The sequence below is a fragment of the Streptopelia decaocto genome (genome assembly GCF_964273445.1).
Source record: "Streptopelia decaocto genome assembly, chromosome: 3".
NCBI classification, from domain to species: domain Eukaryota; kingdom Metazoa; phylum Chordata; class Aves; order Columbiformes; family Columbidae; genus Streptopelia; species Streptopelia decaocto.
The window spans coordinates 96,707,618-96,729,369 of NC_138656.1; the positions used below are offsets into that span (position 1 = coordinate 96,707,618).

At 37.1% G+C, this 21,752-nt stretch overlaps 1 long non-coding RNA gene across 4 annotated transcripts in view; it reads right to left on the minus strand.

Annotated features, from left to right (window-relative positions):
* LOC309438519 overlaps positions 1 to 21,752 on the minus strand; it is an 83,839-nt gene that overhangs the window by 11,767 nt on the left and 50,320 nt on the right. For 3 of the 4 annotated variants that reach the window (XR_014183810.1, XR_014183811.1, XR_014183812.1), the window contains exons 5-6: positions 20,702 to 20,831; positions 7,575 to 7,666 (exon numbers count right to left, since the gene is read on the minus strand). This is a non-coding gene — a long non-coding RNA (uncharacterized lncRNA). Of the gene's footprint in view, positions 1 to 7,574; positions 7,667 to 19,470; positions 19,566 to 20,701; positions 20,832 to 21,752 lie in introns of those variants that run through there. The other variant, XR_014183813.1, reaches the window with a different exon arrangement.

Consider the following 21,752-nt stretch of genomic DNA (forward strand, 5'->3'; position numbering starts at 1 on the left):
GTGAATTATATAACAGGTTAAGAGAAGCTTCTACCTTAAATGACTTAGTATATTGTTTTTCAAGTTATTTGTTCTCTTTTTTTTCTTCAGTCAATTAATAATTCTTTACAAGCTGTACCACAACACCATAAATGTGCTTTGTGCTTTTCCTTGCTGTCCCATAGCAACTCCCTCATTAAGTCTATAGACTTTGTTTTACTCGTATTATGTTGTCTATGAGAACAGGTCAATACGTAGGTGATTTTATTCGTCCCAATCCAATGATTGAGCCTGTTTAGTTTGTAACTTGGAAGTGGTTTTTGTTTGCTTGTTTGTTTGGTTTTTAACAGCCAAGGACAAAGAAATATGCCTATGACAAAATACTTTTTCTTCTGTGTATTACAGTCTTTTTGGAATTCTTAAATTGATGCCTAGAATATAGTGTAGGTCTCCAGATGCCTTTGGATATATGCAGCCTTAGGAGGTTTTTCAGGATGAAGATAATTTTCACTTGGGAAACTGTAAAAATGATACAATGACCTTCTTAGTTCTGCCAGACTCTTTTATAGGAAGACTTATATAGGCTTCTTCAGGTATTACATTTTTGCCAAGTACTTATTTTCTTCTGGTGCTAATACATATAGTGCATGGGAGCATGCTGACAAACTATAGAACTCATAGGTAAAATTATCCATTTTATTTTTTATTGGATAGTCTGCAGTATTAGTCTGCAGGTGAGCTGATTACAACAAAGATCCTGACTACACACTTTTTTGCAGTCTGCATAAAGTACCTATGCTGTATTCAATAAAGAGAATGCTGCTAGAATTAGCAGTAAAAATCCTGATTGTGTTGCCCTCAACACTGTAAAAAATATTATAGTTAAATTTAAAAGTGAAAAAGCTAAGCCCACCTGAGTGATAGGTGTTTACTTTAGGAAAGAGCTCTAGTGGTGTATCCCACATTAGGGAGCTGTATCTCATACATCTCCTACTTTCACTTTTGCTGAGGACTTTGACAGAGCCTGAATGTACTAGCAGGTCTCATTCACATTCATGAGAACAGGACAAAGGAATTCCTGAGCTCATTCCTGCCAATGCAGGATGCTGCAATGTCCTCTGTCTAGTCACCAAGTTCTACTTGCAAACACACACAACAGAGCCAAGCAGATCTGCTATGCTTAGTTCTTCCTTGCTTGAATATCTTCATGCATTCATGTAGAAATAAATATTAAACAAAAGGTCATGCTTTAATATACCTAAAGCCATTATGATTTAACATCTTATTGTTTATAATAATCTCTGAAAATGATACTATCAAAAGCAGTACATACTTTAAAAAAAAAGACAAGTAGCTTTAGTATAGAAACAACTAGATGGTGCTCCTCTGCTTTGGAATTTGTCAGGACTGCAAGAAAGGTGAACTAGAGAGGAAAGATATAATCCATACAAAAAATGTGTAACCACAATCATCCTGTTCATAATGTTCATTACAGATGCCTAGAAACATTTGCTGAGTTACAATTAAGGTTGTAATTTAACAAAGAGAGAACAATTGCTTTGCAAAACATTACAGCCTTTTCTTATTGCAAATTGAGTGCTTAGTGGGGTAATTATCCCCACATATATGTATTGTAACATAAGTATAATACATTGTAGTGTTCCTTTTAAAAAAACATTAATTTTTTTTTAAAGGATTTACTGTAAGAGTTTTTAGCGAATTAGCTATGTGACTTTTAAAAAATACAATCCTTGTTGAAATGACGGTCACAAAGAGGGGAAAGATGCTGCAACAGTGACAATATCTGAATGAAGCCCAAAACTTAAACTATCTTTAGGTTTAATAGCAAATTGAAAATGGTGCCATTGACTTGACAATCACAACTGCAATTTAAAATTGTGTAACTGCAAATAACTCCTAAAATATGAGGCCATTGCAAGATGAGAGATTTTTTTTCCATTTCCTAATCTCTTACTCTGTCCTCTTGATTACATTATAGGAAATTCATGTAACACAACTTGGGGAGTTGTGCTTACTTTCTCAGATTTTGCTTGATATGGTATTTAGTAGCAACAATAACAGCTGAGATGAAAACCTATAGGCAAGGATATTCAAACAGACTGATGGAAAGCAGTAGAAAGTGACAGAGGTTCACATCTTAGTAATTTGGAAAACCAACTTTTTACACAGTAGAAAGATAAACAAGACTTTTGGAGAGTTAGAAAGGAAATTTTAAAGAGAAATTTGGAGTGCATTTCTCAGCCGTTTTGTCAGAAAGCTCAAATGTTTTGAACACGTGAATGAAAGTTACTGTGTCAGTGTAGGTATCTTAGGGCATGTAGAAAATTCTGGTAGTATCTGTTTGATCTGTGAGGCACTGCCTCTTCCTCCTCTCACTCACATATATACAAAAATAATTTAGTCTGTATAAATTTTATAGCACTGAAAACTGCCTTATCATTGTCATGTTTTACCACCTATTTACATATCTATAATAAAATTTAAAGTTCCTGAAAATACTTTGAAGTATCATACATTTTTTCTATTTATATTCTTCTAATATAAAGCAGCATTGACACTTTTATGCTGTGACATCATTTAATGTGCAGAGTTGTATAGAACTTGTTATTTATCATGCCGAAAGATAAATACATCCCCAGTATAAAACAGGAAAATGAGAAAATGCTACTGTATTGCTGCATGTGCTTGAGAAGTGTGTTATTTTCCAAAGGAGAAGTGTGGCTCTGTATAATTTTACTGAAAGCAGAAGACAGAAATAGAGAATTTTTGAAGCTGCTATTAAGGCCACTTCCTGTTTTTAGTGATGACCATGTCAAGTAATCATGATCACAAAATGATCAAACTCAAACTTACAGCATCTTTTGCTTAGTGATCCCACAGTAATAGTTTATAGTAATTTTTGATTAAGTAAGTAGTACATTTAGTTTTTCTAGCCATACTGGTAATTTGTCACAGCCAGATGTGAAGAATAAAGTGGATTTCAATCTTACAGACTCCTGTTTGGGATTGGAGTCCAGCATCTTTTTATAAGTTGAGAATACTATGCTTAGAGCTTTGAAATTAGCAAATAAAGAATAAGCATTCATTCTGTGGCCACTTGTCTGCATTCCTTGGTGCAGACAAGGTACCTCTGTATTAGGTAATTTACCAAATAATGAGGAGGTTGTTCAACTGGCCAAGCAGGGCTTACCCAGAGCTCTTCCTCTGCCTTTTGCATGCTGACAGGATGCAGCAGAGCATTATCCAATTGCTCCCCTCACTCCAGACTTCTTGCTGTTCTCTCTGCCTTATTCTTAATCCTCTAGACCACTCAGACCCTATCTTTTCCCCAGTTTCTTTACTTAGTCCCAGGTCTGTCTTTCTTTACTTCTCAATTATTCTTCCTCTTCTTCCTGCGCTCGCATTCTTACAGCCATGGCATAGTACGTGCTTTGCCCAGGTTCCCTCAGCTCTTCCTGAGCTCTCTTGGACCACCTCACATGCCCTTTACAGTGCCCTTCCCAGTCTCAGCCCCAGTCCCTTGCCTCTGGTTCTTTCTTTGTACCTAGTTGCATCCTGTTTCCTGGATCTTGTTTTTCTCCCTGTCTTGCTGCGTTTTTGCCAACCCAGTTGTGGTTTCACTTTCTAGTTTCTGCTGTTGTGCGGTTATTGTCACTCACAGCACTCCTAGTTCCAATTTTGTACTGCGTTCCCTCAGGTGGACCTTTTTGGGTACTAATTTACTGTCTCATAGACAGTTAGGCTCAGCTTGTTTCTTTTCCAGTTTTGAATGTCCACACTTCCTCAGTGCTCAGTGACTGTGGAGGAGAGCACTCCTGGTCCATGTACAGATTTTGTTCCTGGACTCCCCGTGGCCCACAGCCACCCAAACCAGCAGCTGCATGGAAAGTATTGTTCTGCGCTGGCTGAAGCCAGCTCACCAAGCACAGAAAGCATCTACACCAAGCCAAAGCTGTTAAAATCAAAAGTTTCTGCAGAGCATGTGTAAATGGCAACAAACCGAGTTTTCCAACCTGCACAATTTTAGATATATTTGCATGAAGTTAGATAAGGCACATCTTAGAAATATGCCTGGAGTCAAAGCATTTGAATACCAGATCTTTACAGAGCAAATAGCCCTCAGAATACTTTATCCTTGAGTTTACAATATAACCGACCCTACATTTAGCCTCAGGGGGGAGCTGAATCAGCTTGACAAAGATTTTCCCAGGGAGTTTGGCCTCTGAATTAAAAAGTTTCAGTGGAAACTGATCAAATTGTGCAAGATAAAGTGCAGCTAAGTGCAGAATACTATAGTGGGAGATGTCAACCAACCTGAATAACAAGTAGTCCCACAAATCTTATTTATAAACTGCAAGAAATTTCCAGATGTAGATAAGTAATTTAGCATACATGTGTATGACTTTAGGTGTCTATCCCCCACTCTAATATTACTTGTTTTCCTTGTCTTCAAGCTGCTGAAGATGTTGAACATCATCTATTGAACAGTCCGACAGTGGCCTCGGGGTTCAGTGGTAATACTAATATTGGAGATAAATGATAAATCTGTAAATCACTTGAGGCATCCCTGGAAATGTATTCTGAAATCATTATTTTGAAGTTAAGAACTAGAAGGTGTGGGTAACCATTTATTGCCCATTCTACTTTAATCCATTTGTATATAACCTTGGGGTTTTTTTTCCCTCTCTTTTTTGAACCTAATGATTATTAATTTAAGGTTTTGAACCTTAAGCTGTAATAACTATTCAGTAGCCATGGTTCCAATTTTATACTGAAAGAGGAGGATGTTCATAAGATCTATCTTTCCCTAGTTTCCCTAGGCTTTCCTTATGGCTAATTGAAAGGCTCCTTCTATGAATGGTTCAGAGTTGGACCCTAATTAAACTGCTCTGTTTTTCACTTGAGAACTTTCTTTTCTCCATTAGTTTTAGAAAGAATCCATAGAGATTTTTCTCGTAAAGCTTTTAAATTCACCTCTTATTTGAATAACTCATCTCCTATTTGATGTTGAGTGAATTCCATGTCATAATGTAGAGATTGTCTAGGGAATAGTAGAGATTATTTAAAATAGTAAGTAACTACTGGACAACAGGTTTGTTACCTCAAGTTAATTGACTTAACTGAATATTTACAGCACTGTAATTGCCTTAGAGCATGCATAATACGCAAGAAAACCTTTTCTATCCTGAAAATTCCATGGAATTCCATACAATTACTCACTAAATCGGTATCCATACATCTTTATGGGTCTGAAATCTACTGCACTGTCATACTTCCTAAAGATAAAGGCACAGCCTTTGAAGCAGCATCCAATATTGAATGAATTGCTGAGCTTAAAAGCTTACCAATATTTTCATTTCTATGTTTTTTGCACTAAGGATACTGACATTTCAACATTTTTTTCCTTTCTTTTTTTGAATCCAGGGACATTCCCATCACATGGATGCTGGTTATTCTGATGGTTTTTCTTTGTAAAAACCATTCTGCCTATCAAGATATAATAGATATGCAATAGTCCATGCAAAACTGCAGAAACAAGATGTCTGTACTAAACATCTTTTCAATTCTAAGCAGAAAATTTCATTTTATATGGAAAGAGTAAACCCACTATTTGCTATTGATTTTGTCTTTGTAGATTCTTTGTACTGCATGAAAGGTCTTATGCTCAGTCATAAATTTATTGTTATTTATTTATGATTTTCTTTGCCATCTGTTCAGTCTTACTAGACTTGCATTTATTTATTTATTTATGCTCAAATAATTTATTATGGGATTGTTTTTAAATTTCTTTTGATCATGGCTTATCCAGGTCTTTTTCTCTTTTGATCATAAATAGAAGTATAAAACAATCTATTTGTGAAATCCTTTCAAATAAAGATAAAAAAGATTCATATCCAAAATATGTTTCCCAATATGGAAAGCACAGAGGGAATGCATCACCTCTTTCAAAGTTAACCTTGTACATATTCAAGGCATGTAAATAGGAAAAAAAACACAGAGTAAGCAAAAAATTGGCTTCAAACTGTTGTCTAAAGGACCTTCAGGGTGATATAAAATGTTTTAGACTGGTGATGTGACGTGCTTAGGATACACACACATAACATCTATTTTTTTTTTATAGTGCTGTGCAAACAAGTTTCGTTAGACAATTGGCTAACTTGTCTTATAGTCTAGCAGAATTTTTTTTCTGCTTTAAATTTTGACTAATAAAGAATCAGTTCCAACCCAAACAAATTTTAAATGTGTATTTCTTGTCTTTGTAAGTATACTAGGATGAGGGTCTAAATGGAATGGTGAAATGGTAAATAAAGGTAAGGAAAGAAGACACTTTTTTAAAGTAAGAAAATGTTATTATTTAAATATTAACATTCTTTCTTTTCCTTTACTCTTTAGGATTCTAACTAAAGACAAAAGAGAGAGAAATTGAGGCAGAATAAATCTATACTTTGCATTTGTCTTTGTCTTCCCAACCACAGGGAAAAAAACTCTTCACAGAAAGGGTTGTCAGGTATTGGAACAGGCTGCCCAGGGAAGTGGTTGAGTCACTGTCCCTGGAGGTGCTTAAAAGACATGTAAATTAGGCTCTTAGGGACATGGTTTAGTGGTGGACTTGGCAGTGTTAGGTTAATGGTTGGACTTGATGATCTTAAAGGTCTTTTCCAACCAAAATAATTCTATGTTTCTATGATTCACTTCAGGTTATAGTAACTCTAGTTACTTATATAGTCATGGACCAGAAGGGGAAAATGTTCTTTAGGTGAAAGCAGTAAAGAGAGAATTAAAATAGCACATTCATATTCCTATGCAATAAAGTGAGCATATGGGCCCTGATCAGTTACAGTTACATAAGCATACGTGTTCCTGTAAAGAATGTATGGTGTGGAATATCTAAAGATACTTAAAACATTGGAAAATCCATAGTAAGGAATAGAATCTCTGCTTTTGAGAGGGATTTGTAAACTGTTCTATCACCATTCATGTTGCAGAACACAAAGATATGTATCTATCCTTGGAAAGGTTCAAGGTTTTGAATAAGGCAATAGTTGATGAGGGATTTATCCCTTTCAAACTATTAAATTCTGAAAATATATACAGTTCAGGATTAAACTGCTACATTGTGAGAAGGACTTGGATCAATTCTTGATATACCGAGGTGCTACAAATGCTCTTCCAATTTAGTGTTTATTTGTGACATGTCTCCTGGCACGATATTATTATCCGGCAGTCTTTCAAAGCTGTTACTGCACTTGTAGTCTGCACAAGAGAACTAAAGTGACTGCACTTTTAGAGTAGACCTCAGGAGAAGATATGCACTGAATTTAAGTACCTGCTCAACTCCCACCTCATCTGTCAAAACAGGCTCTAAATGAGCATAAAGGTCAGACATAGGTTTCTTTTTTTTTTTTTTGGCTTCTGTGTGTAGGAGTTGTTTTCATTCTGTGTACATTTATAGGCATATCACTGAGTCTTCTGTGTATCTGGTGTATCTCCATGTAAACTCCTTTTACATCAACAGAAAATGAATGATTCTTTGTTTCACAGACCTTGGTTTAAAATGCTAGACCAATTCTCACCTCTCACTCCTGTCCAGATCAGCAATTCAGACAAAGGACTCATCCATCATAATTCTGAAGCCAGATTCCTGTTTGGCATGAAACCATTAAAGCTGCAGAAAAAAAAAGAAAAAGTGACCTGAGGACCTCAACCTTTCCCTTCCATAAAGTCAGAATACCCTCCTCCAAGCACCTGTTCCAACCGCCCTCACAGGAATAGCAGAGCATGGAAGAGACGAGGGTAGGCTCTGACAGATTGTTGGCTGCCATGACATTTGGCAGAAGCCAGAATAAATCACTCAGTCTCTGATCAGGAGAAATTAGGTTAGCTTGGGAAAAAGACAGCAGAAAACAGAAAGGCACTTCCATCTTCAGCTGAACAAAGTATACATTCAGAATATCCTTGCTCTTTTCCTCAGCATTACAAACAAAAATAGGGTTATTTTTTCAATATAGCTTATTGGGATGGATTGCCTTCCACAAGCTTGTTGTACTTGGCTGGGTGCATCATGGAAGAAAAAGGCTTGTGAACATGAGTTAGTGCTCAAATAATTCTCCATTTTCAGTTTAATCTCTTCAAGTCTATTTTCTTTTTTCCTGGGTTTTCCTGAGGCATGTGTTTCTCTGTTTATGTACAGTGACTTCTTCTGTCCTCTTTCTTACTCTTCCTACATAACAGTATTTTCCCTCTTCTTGCTTGTGCTTTGACCTCTCAAGCCCCTCACCTCCTCCAATTGTGTTGTTTTTGCATAAAGAGAGAGGAGAACAACCACTGGGGCGGGGGGGGGGAAGCAGTTAGTTCTTCAAAGAACCAGACTGTAGCTTCAGTCCCAAATCTGGGTACATATTTCTGGCTATGAAAGAAAAGCTGATGAAAGGCTGTTATTAAGGCAGAAAACTTGGAGGAGAAAAGAGAGGAGCTGTGAAGGAAGTACCAGTCATAGCCTGAACCAGTCTTCAGAACATGGTCCTGAAAAAAACAGATTTTGGGACCAAGAACTCCAGGCAGAGCTGTAAATTAAGAGACTTGTTTCTTTCTGTGTTCACAGAAAAAGGATTTTGTATTTTTTTTAATGTTGATGTAAATAAACAAGATTGCATTATCAGCATCTCCTCACACAATTAACATGTCAGCCCCAAAGTTTGGCTAAGTGTTTAGGTCAAAAAGGGATAACAGTATATATTTATGTAGAGTGAATAATATGTGAATCTCTTGCTCTCCAAGTGTGATATTTTGTTCTTTAGAATGTCACTCATTAATCTATATGGCACAAGCAGTGGGAGCGGGTCAATATGGTTAAAGATAATTAAGAATTGATTAGCACCTGAGAAGCCAAAAGAAAAGACACATTTCCCCCCAATGACTAGAATTATTGAACTAACTGATAAAACCAAAAATCTAGTTCTAACCAGTGGCAAGTGCTTTCCATACTAGTTCTAGCCTCCTAGGGTGACTTTGCAAAATAACTGTTACTGTAATTTGCTTCCAAACTTTATCTGTCCTTGTAAAGTACAGTGTCAAGGACTGACCTAAGGATCTTCAAGAGAAGATTAGTAAGGCAGTACTTTGTGTTAGGTTTGTCTGCCATCCCACTCAGGAGTGGATTCCATCACAATCTGTTGTATTTTTTCTAAATAGCTTGTATGAATATTCATCCCACAACTGGCGTATATCACACAATGTGTAATTTTTTGCATCATATAAAACATATGATGAGGTGCATCAAACATGGCATAACCAGCTGGTCTAAAGAGATGATTATGTCTCTGTATTCAGAGTTGCCAACTCTGGAACACTGTGTGCAGTTCTGGGACCCACAATTTAAGAAGGTTGTGAAGGTCCTTGAATGGGTCCAGAAGGCAACAAAGCTGTCGAAAGTGCTGTAAGGGATGTCCTATGAGGAGCAGCTGAGGACTTTGGGCTTTTCTAGTTTTGAGGAGGCTGAGGGGTGACCTCATTGCTTTCTACAGCTTCCTGAGGAGAGGAAGTGGAGAGGGAGGTGTTGAGCTCTTCTCTCTGGTGTCTAGTGACAGAACACATGGGAATTGGTCAAAGCTGCACCAGGGGATCTTTAGATGGGGCATCAGGAAGCATTTCTTCACTGAGGTGGTGGTCGAACACTGGAAGAGGCTTCTTAGAGAGGTGGTTGATGCCCCAAACCTCTCAGTGTTTAAGAGGCATTTGGACAACGTCCATAGCAACATGCTTTGACTTTTGGTCAGCCCTGAAGTGATCAGGCAGTTGAACTAGATGATAATGATAGGTCCCTTCCAACTGCAGTTATCCTCTCTCCTCTCCTCTCCTCTCCTCTCCTCTCCTCTCCTCTCCTCTCCTCTCCTCTCCTCTCCTCTCCTCTCCTCTCCTCTCCTCTCCTCTCCTCTCTTCTTTTATTCTCTCATGTCCTATTCTATTCTTGCTATCAATAGTATTTCTGTACTTCATTTGCACTTCAGGTGTTCCCACAGGATTTTTTTTAAGGTCTAAACACATACTTTCATAAGTCTGCCATATACCACAGATAATGGTTGTAATATCAATCTGATAGCTACTTCTGTTGCTCTACTTTGCTCATAAAGTTCTGCTGAGATTTCTTTTAACATTCTAGGCTACTTATTAGTTTCAAGATGCACTTTCTCTTTTGAAAAGCAGGGGGAAATATCTTGGTAGAGAAATATTTCATTCTTTCTGCTTCTATAACAAATGCTGAATTTCTTTCAGTATGGCCTGAAGCCCAAGACAGGCAATATTCTGTAATGTACCAATGACAGGATTGAGATCCAGTATTTCATGATCCATCAGTGCAGAAATGAGAGCTGTATACCATTGGCAGGGCAGTTCATTGGAAAGGAAATGGAATTTGTGCAGTACTTTCTATCAGTCATGTCACTGCTGAAATATTGGACCTTGCACTTGTCAGATTATGTGTGAAAAAACAATTTATATTTAATTATTACATTTCTACAATGTGTTAGTGTTTGTTTCACTCTTCTTTAGATGTCTGCACAGTTATACTCCTGATATTAGAGGATTTCTTTTACTGCTGAAGAAAGATGAAAGTGACACTAATAATATTTCTTTAATACAGAAAAAAAAAGCTGCCCCATAACCTGGGTGGCTTTGCTGGGTTGTACAATATAGAAAACAGACCAGAGAGGGCAGTGCACATCCTTTTGGGTGACTCCAAGGTCAGGCTGAGATTCAGCTGATATACTGTCCATGGTGGCTTGTAACCTCTTCACTATGTGCTTTATTGATATTGTGTGATGCTCATTTATCATTCACAGTGTGACGTGGTGCACATCAAATGCTTTCAAAGTCTCTATATTAAGTGCATATAATTCCATTCATCAATTTTATGAAAGAATGAAATCACTTTTCTTTGATGAGATCTGTTTTTCATAAAATCAAAATTCCTGACAATAATTGTATTGCTGTCTTAACTTTTTGGGGAAATCCTTTATCAACATTTCTGGGTTTCTCCACAATTTCACTTGGTTTTGATGACAACCTAGTTATTCAAATGTCTAAAACATTTTTTTAAAGATATTACCTGAGATGGTCATATATCTATTCTTCTGAAATTTCCCTACTCTCCTGGTGTTTGTTATACAAACATAAATCATACTAGGCTTGCAAACTAACCAGTTTAAGAGTCCTGACTATGAGCCATGCCAATATGAAGCTCTTTATCACTCTCAGATGAGCTGGAAAGTAATGGAAATTCAATACATTCTATCTGATCTTCATCTGAGCATTCAGTACACCACTATTTGGAAAGATATTAGTTAAAATGAAGAATAGCAAAAATGGATAGAAATACAGGAGCTGAAAGGAGAACTGGCTAAAAACAATATGACAACATGTTGGTTGAAAGAAGAATTGTGATGGAAAGAGATTGCCTGTAGTGTTCCTCAAGGACTGGTTTTGGAGGCTGATCTCATATAACAGTTTAATTAATGATCTTGGCAGAAATAGTAGGAATGTGGTAATGAAATTTGCTGATGACAACATTTGGGAAGTATTATCAATACAAAGAAGAAATTAGATGACCTCAAGGACTCCAGTAATAGAATAGGATTACATTTAATAATGGAAAGTGCCAGGTCATGCATTTAGAGACTAATAACTAGAATATCTTCCAGAAGCTGGTGGCTGATCAGTTGGAAATGACAACGAAGGAGAATGATCTGGGTCAGACAGGATGTGACAATAGGGCAAGTCTGTGAAAAGGGCAGGTAGCTCAAGGATGTATGCAGTAAAGTATTTCCAGTAGAGAAAGGTGGGTATTAGTGCCATTGTGCAGTGCACTGGTGAGAATCTCCTCTGGAATATTTTTAACCAGCTCTATTTGTGTTCAGATTTTCCTGAGCTTTGTAAAATTAGCCTTTTTGAAGCTCTGGATATAACATGCCAGTTTTGTCTATCTTGTGTTTGCCTGTTGCTAAGCAACCTGTTGTTCACAGTGTAAGAATTAATTTATTGTATCCATCATAAGGTGGTGCCTTGCTGAAGGATGAGTTTTACCCTCTTTGGGGCCTATGTGCAGTTTTATATGCAGTTGTGCTGCATGAAATTCAGCAGCTTATTTGTATTTAGATAGGTTCCAGCCTGCAAAATCTTTATCCTTGGACAAGCATGACTGATAGCTAGTAACCATATCCCTGGAAGGGTATAGACAGCTATATTTAAAGATACTTAACACTATATTGACATTATGCCTCTGGTGCCCCTTTGGCTTAAGTGAGAATAGAACAAGGACAACTTTTAGTGCTTTTAAAAATCCAGAAGCCCATGAGGCTATCATGTGAAGTCCACAGAAATCACTAAGTGGCCATATATTGTAACTGACTGTTCTGCAGGAGCTTATCAACATCTGAAATCTTCAGGAAACGATCAAAGCGTGATAGACAATACAAGGCTGCAAGAGTCTCAGAAGAAAAATGGTTTGGCCTATGGTCCATAGGCTTTGTGAACCTTCTCCCCAGCTTCAGGAAGCACACTGTCTATCATCCAAGTTCAGGCCCTCTAACAAAATGATTAATTACACATTCTAGCACTGTGAATTTTTATGTTTTTTTTTTTTTTTTTTTTTTTTCTGTGATTTTTGGGAAGGACAGCTTGGGAAAGCTCAAACTCAGGACTCCTGTTCTAACTATTGGGAGTCTCTAAACACTGAAATGTTTGGTTTAAGTTGTTGCTCTGAGTTTGTCTAGGCTCACAAATTCACACCAGGAGCTGCAGAAGCCCTGAGCCCCTGCTTAACTTGTGTTCTCCAGGCTCCTGAGCTGTGTGCTGCAAATTGGCACCCACCCAATTTAGGAGTCCAGTTGTGATAGAGATTTATTGGCACAATCTGTGACTCCGGTCGTGTATACATAATGGGGTTTTCTTCAGATCTGGTCTGGAAATCTTAGGATATCCAGTTTTTATACACCTAATGCTAACCTCTTAAAATCCTGAAACTTGTGACCCAAGGTCCAAGCTGCCTTTCATGTTATCTGGGAAGAGATCAGATATCAGAACCAGATTTTTCTGCATAAAATCCTGCACATGTTTGTGCTATGCATTGCTAAAACCAAGATGCTTATACAAAATATTTTTATTTCAGTGAATCAGCATTTTTTGACAAAAGCCTTGATTGAATTCATAGGTTTTCACATGAAACTTCTCCAGGACTGGACTTTCAGTTTAAAAGGACAGAGTGAAGTAACATGGTGTCAGGCTTTCTGACATGATTGTATTTCAAAGGAAGGTTGCCATGCAGTTTTGAATTGTCATTACATATCCAATAAAGAGTGATGAGACACTGATGAAATGCTGCAATACAACATAGGTGTTTTGCTTTATGTGATAAAACTCCACAGGTAGAAATCACAACCCTATTCACATTGTTCCAGAGGGAGGAAAAAACTCTCCTACGTGCCTTTATGGCTGAGCTGGCAGGTAGCTTTATCACTTGCTCACAGCTGCATATAGGGTTTTTTAGCCATGGGATTTACCCCATAATTGGACTGGAATACGTGTTTTTTGTGTGTGTGTGTGTGATTGTACATGGGAGGATGGATTGAGCAGCATATCTTTAGAAAGAACAAAATAAAGTACTAGTGAGGGTTATATGGTCTGATTTCTGACACCGATTCAAAGGCTTCACAACTCCATCTGAAGTTTTTAATTTTCTGCTTTCAAAATCATGTTTCAGATGCAGTACATCTAATGCTTATCACTGAGTTCCTGGCTCCCCACTCCTAACATGAGCCAAAGAGAAATAGATATGCCAGATATATGCCTTCGTCTGCTCCCTAACACATCTGTCCTTGTAAATTCATGAAGTACAGGGAAATGAAGGGCAAATGAAAGTAATAGCTAATGCAGTTTTTGTGTAAATGATCACAACAGATACTTGATACATCGTAGCAAAAGTGTCTTACAGGAAAAAAGGCAAGGAAAGAGAGACACCAGTAATTCTGAATTTAAAATGTCCTTGCAATAATGAAAATCCAGAGAGTTACTTTGGTTAGCAGCTACAAAAGATGTATATCAGGGATGAAAAATCCCAAAAGAAGAAGCAATACTTTCACAAGAGGTTTAACAAAATACAGAATTATTTGATATTGATAGGTAAGTTGAGGAATATGTTATACATTTCAGGTGAAACATCAGTTAACTAACCAATGTACTTATTGAGTATTCAGCTTGTATTCACTGATCAGCTCATACAGAAATCATAGCTTTGATCCATCCAAAAGGTTAACCTACCCACTGCTGTTCCCAAAGTTCGTAGAAACTTTTTTTCACCTTTCTCGCCTGGATAATTTTGTCAAAGTATGCAACTATGAGTATTCTAGCTATTCTGCCTCTCTTTATCCATGTGCAAAGGAGGAACCATTGGAGATAGCTTTCTGGATCAGAAGAGGGTTCTACTTGCCTGCATCAACCTTCTCCCCCTGCCTTGGACCATGTGGAAACACACTGGAGTCATTCTCAACCAAACCTGAAGAACTCAGTTTGGAGAAGATGCCATAGCACATTTATAAGGCAAAAATTTCCTTTTCCAGTTCCCCAGAGAAGTACCTTGTTAAGAAGCACCGCTACGACAGCATCACGTGGGTTTCATACCAGGGAGAAAGGTATGTGACAGAAACTCCTGTTTGTTAGTGGAATGAAGCCAGTAGAGAGTGTGTTGCAACCTTTTTGCTGATTCCTTGTGAGCCATCCTAGCTGATGTTGGGAATGTATCCATCAGTGTAATTACCAGCTCCAACGGAAGTGTTGACTTAAACAACCATATTGGTATCTTAACCTTCTGTATGCCCAGACAGTCCCACAGAGCGAGAAGAAAGAAATTGGTTTGTCTTGAATACTGTGTATCAGAACTTATCACCCTATTAGCCCTTGATATATTTTTCAATTATTCTCCTATCTTGTTTAAATAGTTTGTTACAAATTTGCAAATTAACTTGTCTGACTAGCAAAAGAAAAATGAGAAACACCTTTGAAAAAGTTTTTAAAACAACCCTCATTGGCATTTGCAACAGTATGCTATTCAAATAGCTGCTGGCTAGGAAGGGAAAGGAAAATGTGCCAAGATAAGGTGACAAGGGAAACTACTGGCACGGAAGAAAGATTTGCTGTTTGTAGACTTGACTGGTTGATTTGACCAGAAAAATAATTACCGTTCTCCTAACCCTTAAGGAGAAAGTATTGTGGCATCATGCATCACAAATGCTGCTTTTGGAAATCGATATCTCAGAAGCAATAATATGACTATTGGAACTTCCGTGATTTTGAAGTAGCCTTGCATTCTCCTTTTATCTGTGATACTTTTCACCACAATTACTTCTATCTTTCCCCCTTAATTAGTGAGTAGGTGAGTGGACATATTGTATTGAGTTAAATAATGTCCTAATCATAACTCTGTTAACATTGTCATTAATATGATGTATAATACCACAAGTTCAGGTTTATAGTTTTGTCCGATCACATTCAAGAGGGGAACTTAACAACGGCGCCTGGTTTATTAAGCTGAGCATGTGAATAAAATGCTAAACATGATATAAATTTAGTGTGGATGTTTACATCTACATGGTGATTTTTCTTCCTCAAGTTATGGCCATTGCAGAGGATTATGGTTTCAGTGTTTCCTCTGCCAGATTCTGGAAAGCAACTGTTTTATTGGTGGTAAGTTATTTACTGAAGTTAATGTCAGCTCCTCTTTGTGGCCAGACTGAAAATAATATTTTTACAGACAAGAAAAGAAGAGATTTTGGTACATAAGATAGAACAGTGTTTGCCATCAGAGTATTATGAGCATGAAGAAAACCTCAAGAAAATGGAATATTAATTTTTATTGAGTGGTAATTAAAATAAGTTTTTTACATGCTTTCTGTTTTCTGAGATAGTTAAGCAGAGAATCTTATTTTCCTGCAGTCATTCAGGCATAGAATAATCAAAGCTCCAAGGAGATGAAACCTCTCATTTCGGCAGATGTTTTAGCAAACAACATTCCTGATTAAACTTCCAGAGGACTTTCTCAGTCTAACACAATAACTAACTTACCTCATGTGTTTACCTTCTTTTTTTTTACATATTTCTGCCATCATGCAAACCCTGAGCTTAGTTGTATTTAACAAGTTTGATGTCTATAGACAATATGCTTTGAGGCTGGTGCCATACCATTACTTTTTCAATAACTTTGCTATATCATCACAAAGTTAAAGGTCCACCACAGCTGGAATTTCTTGCCATATGGTGCTCCAAATAAATAGTGTTGGTATACCCTGGTGCTTTGAATATGTGAGAGATTTTCAAGATTTTCCTGACTTTTAATACAGAAAAATAGTCCAAGCTGCATATAGAACAAATCTACACGCTTTCTTGATGTTCTGTCCCAATTTTAGGAAGCAAACTTCTTTCATCTTCAACTTGTTGTGTAAAAAGTATTATGAATTACCTAAGAGAGATGCTTTTATCTAAACCTTTTGGAAGTGCTTGTACATATAAGCAGACCTTTCCTATTATAGCTTGAATAAAGCAAAAAACCTGCACTTGACTACAAAGCTCACCTGTGTTTTGCATTCTGAGTGGAGTACAAAGCTCCATATACCTTTGTGTTATAAAATCAAAATCAAGTCACAATGAAATTGAGGTTATAGGATCAGGAATGTTTTCTTCTCTCTCTCTTTTTTTTTTTTTTTTTTTTTTTTTTTTTTTTTTTTTGTTTCCTTTTTCTAAAATTCTTGCACAGTTCCAAGCATAGTGGTTTTCTGGTCTCCAAATTGGGGTCCCCAAAAGCTACTATAATAAATAAAAGAGAAAAACTGCCCTCAAATATTGTATTGACTTTATACTTTCTGTAAACAATGCTCAATATTTAGAGTGTTCCATTTAGGAAAACAAACCAACCAACCAAAACAAACAACAAACAAGCAATGAAACTATTGTATTATTTCCATACACCAATGGTATAACATACATGTGAACTAGGGCCCATGGGAAGTAAGAACTGTGGCACATCCTTCTTCTTATACTACCATATGACTGATATACATTAATGTTTTAAACAAATTGCTCTCATAATGTCCACAGTTATTTAGCTATGGTATGTTCTTTAGTGTAAATTGATACAGGTAAATATTCTACAGAAATAGTTCTGCACATTTTTTGGACCTTTTTTCCACCAATTTATACACAATTTTCTTTTATACAGATGTGGCACTGTTTTCAGGGAAGAATATTTCGTATGAATCTCAGCAAGTGGGCTTATGCAGTGAGGTTGTGAGTTTTTAAACACTATGAACAACAATGACTGTATTAAATGACCTCTTTGCGCTTCAAGTAATTCGATATGAATGTGGAATAACCATTGTGGAAAAATTCAGATTCTCATGGTGTAGGTCCATGTTAGACAAACAAAAAAAATACTTTTAGAAAACACTCTCTATCCCTTTGTTTCTTCTGCTTTGCTATCTTGAACCTTTTTCCCCCTCATATTGTATAGCTTTGCCTGACTTGTGTCAAATGGTTACTGTAAAAAGACTCCTGGATTCTTTTAACAACTCATCTGTGTTACCAGCTCAGTGGATGGCATTCTTCCTTTTGGGTAGGCACTGATCAAAAGCCTTAGTGAGGCATTATGAAGTATGGCTCTTCTCCTTCAAATGCCTCTCTTCTTGACATTCCTTACAAAAATTACTATTTTTTATCATGTAATACCTTCCTATCTGCACATAGGAATACTAATCACAATCTGTGTATCAGGTAGCATACAAACCCAGGACAAAAAGACAGTCCCCAAGCAGTTTACAGTCTATGCACAGGACAGGAGAAGGGATGCTTAAAATGGATGAGCATAAAGACACGATGAGATATTGGTTAGCATGATTGACATTGATCTTAGCTGTGTATCAAAGTTTCAACAATTGACTTAAAGGAGGAGAAATAAAGTTTTTGCAAATGCTTAGTGAACATTTTACGTGGATTTGGCATGGGATAAGGTGAAATTGTTAGAAAACTGAGTAAGTGGATAGTGGAGGCTGACCTCATGGAACAGATGGAGGTAAGAGTTAACATTTACAAAGTGATTAAGAGCTGGTAGGTCAGGAATGGGCTGGAGCTTGAAAGGAAAACATATCCTATGTTTGAGGTGTTAGAAAAATCCAAGAACAAAGGAGGATAGTCAGTTATCAGTGTGACACCGATAGTGTGCAAGCCATAATTGGTCTGGCTTTTACTTTTATTTGTAGGCAATGCTACAAACTGGAGAGCGGTGAGACAACATGCAGTTTCAGTTGTATTCTCAATGGCTTGTATGTCTGAAGACTTGTGAACACTACAGAAACCACTTAAAGAAAAGATGTTGCTTCCAGCAACAGACTGTAAGTAATATTTCTGGGAAACAAACAAACAAAACAAAAGACCCAAAACAACAACAACAAAAAACCCCTGTCATGTTGTGTAACTATTTTAAATAATTGTTTATATTGGAAACATTTCTATGGGACTTGGTTCAGTCATCTGGAGAACAGTGTATGAAAACTTGGACCAGAGCTGTACAAACTCTTTGATGTAGCAGCTGTTATGTTAAGTCAATGTGCTGGTTTTGGCTAGGATACAGTTAATTTTCTTCGCAGTATCTGCGTTGACACAGTACGGTGGCCATGGATGTTTTCAAGTCTAGGCTTGAGGTGTACTGGCAAGGTCATTAGCTGTCTTTCTGAGTGCTCAGGAGAGTGCTAAAGCAGTGGTCTGCTGCTTGTACCTGCACTCTTTGCTTTCCCTTGTTCCCTCCATGTTCATTTTTGACAAACCAGGGTTTTGTCTTACATTTGGAATGCTTAGCAGTTCTTCAATAAAGGCTGCTACTGCAGTCAGTGACACCAAGCATCATCCTAATTCCTAGAGATCAGCGAGACATGATTGTTTCAATACGTACTTCTGTTTTCTCAGCACTGAGGATTTCTTTGAGCCTCATAGACAATGAAGCAAATGTGCTTCCTGCCCTGAAAAAAGAAATATATATGTGTATGTATATGTATTTGAACAATATTCTGAGAGATCTACTCTGAAACAACTAATACATAACTATTTATTTCTGAAAATTTGTATGTTCAGAAAATAAACTGATTATCCTTCATACTTTGCAGGTCACCTGATGTGTTTCTTTCTTTCTTTCTTTCTTTCTTTCTTTCTTTCTTTCTTTCTTTCTTTCTTTCTTTCTTTCTTTCTTTCTTTCTTTCTTTCTTTCTTTCTTTCTTTCTTTCTTTCTTTCTTTCTTTCTTTCTTTCTTCCTTCCTTCCTTCCTTCCTTCCTTCCTTCCTTCCTTCCTTCCTTCCTTCCTTCCTTCCTTCCTTCCTTCCTTCCTTCCTTCCTTCCTTCCTTCCTTCCTTCCTTCCTTCCTTCCTTCCTTCTTTCCATAATCTTCTGAATTCTTTGAATGCTTTTGATTTCATCCTTGTTGCTCCTCCCTACCTTCAACATTTGTAAATCCCATGTGCATTGCCTGCCCCATAGCCCTTGGGGAGGAAGGAATCAGAACTTTAGTTAGTCAAGGAAAATGAGAGATGGACATGAGACTGGCTTCAAGAGACATGTGGATGGGAGAGGTGGAGTGAATGGGATAAGCTGTTGGAGACAGTTATGGCAAGAAAACATAATACATACATATTGTGTCAGTGGAAGAAAACTCTTATGTATTGAAACTGAGGGTTCAGTGAATGATGACAAAGTTACACTGAATCAATACATAGAATGAATACAAGCAGGATAAGCAAGAGCTTAATCTGGAAATTTGTGTAAGTATCCATATATAAGAACATACTAAAGTCAACTGCAATATTATAGGTAGACAACATACAAACACTTAAATGTTTTCCTCAAATTTGGCCTATGTAGTGATACACTCTGATGGTGTCTGAAGTTATTAATTTGCATTTATTATGTGCTTTTGGATAGGAAGAGCTGTGTCATAAAAGTAGCCATTGGCCATCTCTTCTCATACTTTCATGGGGCCTCAGGAAGTCAGGTGTGGGAGAAAAGTAATCAAAATTCATCCTTATTCAAAAAATACTTCCCTAGGGTTTTTCTGTGTGGTAATATTCTAGACAAGATTCTGTGACAGATAATGAATTCTGGATTATTTATTATTGTTAGGGCAAACAGGGTACAGTTTGCCTATTTATGACATCCATTGTACATGCCAGTGGTTTTTTAACATAATTCTTAATATTTCAGAGTGGTCAAAGAGCGTGTGATCAGATCAGTTTGTGTAGAACTAAAATAGTGTTTTCTTGCTTTGGGATTTCATAAACACAATCTCATATGCAGACTGTAACTGGTCAGCCAAAACCTATCTGACAATTTGTGATTCACTCTGAAGCGTATAATGAGTCTCCACTTCTACTTCCACTTAAGATAATTCTTATTTTGGCACCAAGCTAAAATACCTGGATTTTATGGATTCAGTAATGGCTTTCTATGGGCATTTGCATAGATAAAGCTTTGCTTGCCCAAATGGCCAGAAAAGGCAGTTGTAAAAGCAATGTGAACTTATGTGAAAGAGAATTTCATTTCTAAATAGCACCATTTTTCTATATTTTGAGCTAAACCTCTACAATTTTACATACCAAGAGGGAGGCAGAGTACTCAGTACCTGCTCAGATCCAGTCTCTCCATTGGGAACAAGAACTCTGCATAAACAACACAGCCCTGAGTGAGCTTCCTCTTAGCTGGTGCAGTATGATGACTCCACCTTATAGGAAAATGAACTACTTGCTGATGCACTGGAATGACAAGATATATTAATGACTTTATATCAGCAATTTAAAATTCATTGTGTTAATTGATTACCAAAGGTAATGTTATTATTGCCATGATTACATTATGACTTTGCATCATACCTGAGATTTCACAAGAATGTATTAAAAAGATAGCTATAGTTCTGGTCTTATCAGGTCAATAGTTTTTGGTATTCATGTATTACATGACTTAAAATTTGCTAACTAAAAGTAGCATTGCAGTATGGCATGTAGTAGCATATGTAGTAGCATATTATAATATGATACTAAAAGTTGCATAAATGAACTTCCCATGCCTTCTCTTGCATCCTGAACCTTTGCATAGTGAAAAGTATCATAGAATCAGATGATGACGCAGCAGGGATAACTCTGGCTGTAGCAGTGAGAACACTTGTTATTAAAAATGAGACTTTTGAGTCAGGGCTCCAGACCATTTTCAGAGCTTTAAATGTCTTTGTTCTACGAATTGTCTAGCTGTTAGAGAGCAGGTTTAGTCTGGATCACCTTCTGATTATTTTCTGTTTTCAGTAGATCAGGTTTGAAGGCAGATGGCTTATCTTCCACCTCACAATAACTGAAAGCCAGTTAGTTAATCCCACATCTCCTGGGATGAGCTCAGGTTGCTCTATTTTCTAATCATGAGGTGAGTTCTCTAAGAGCTAGTCACTGCACAAATAGTGTACAACCTGCCATCACAGCAGATGAGATTCATTGTGTTGCTGACTGCAACTAATTTTTCAGGTACTGGGTTCCTGTGTGCTAAACCTGGTTAGCAGTGGCCCATTAGGGAACGGAGAAGTACATTTCTCTCTTGAAAAGGCACCTGTCATGGGTATTAGTGACCTGAATGGAGCATCTAGGAAACCAGGCAAGCAGAAAGAGGTGTCTGTAAAGAAAGACTGGTAT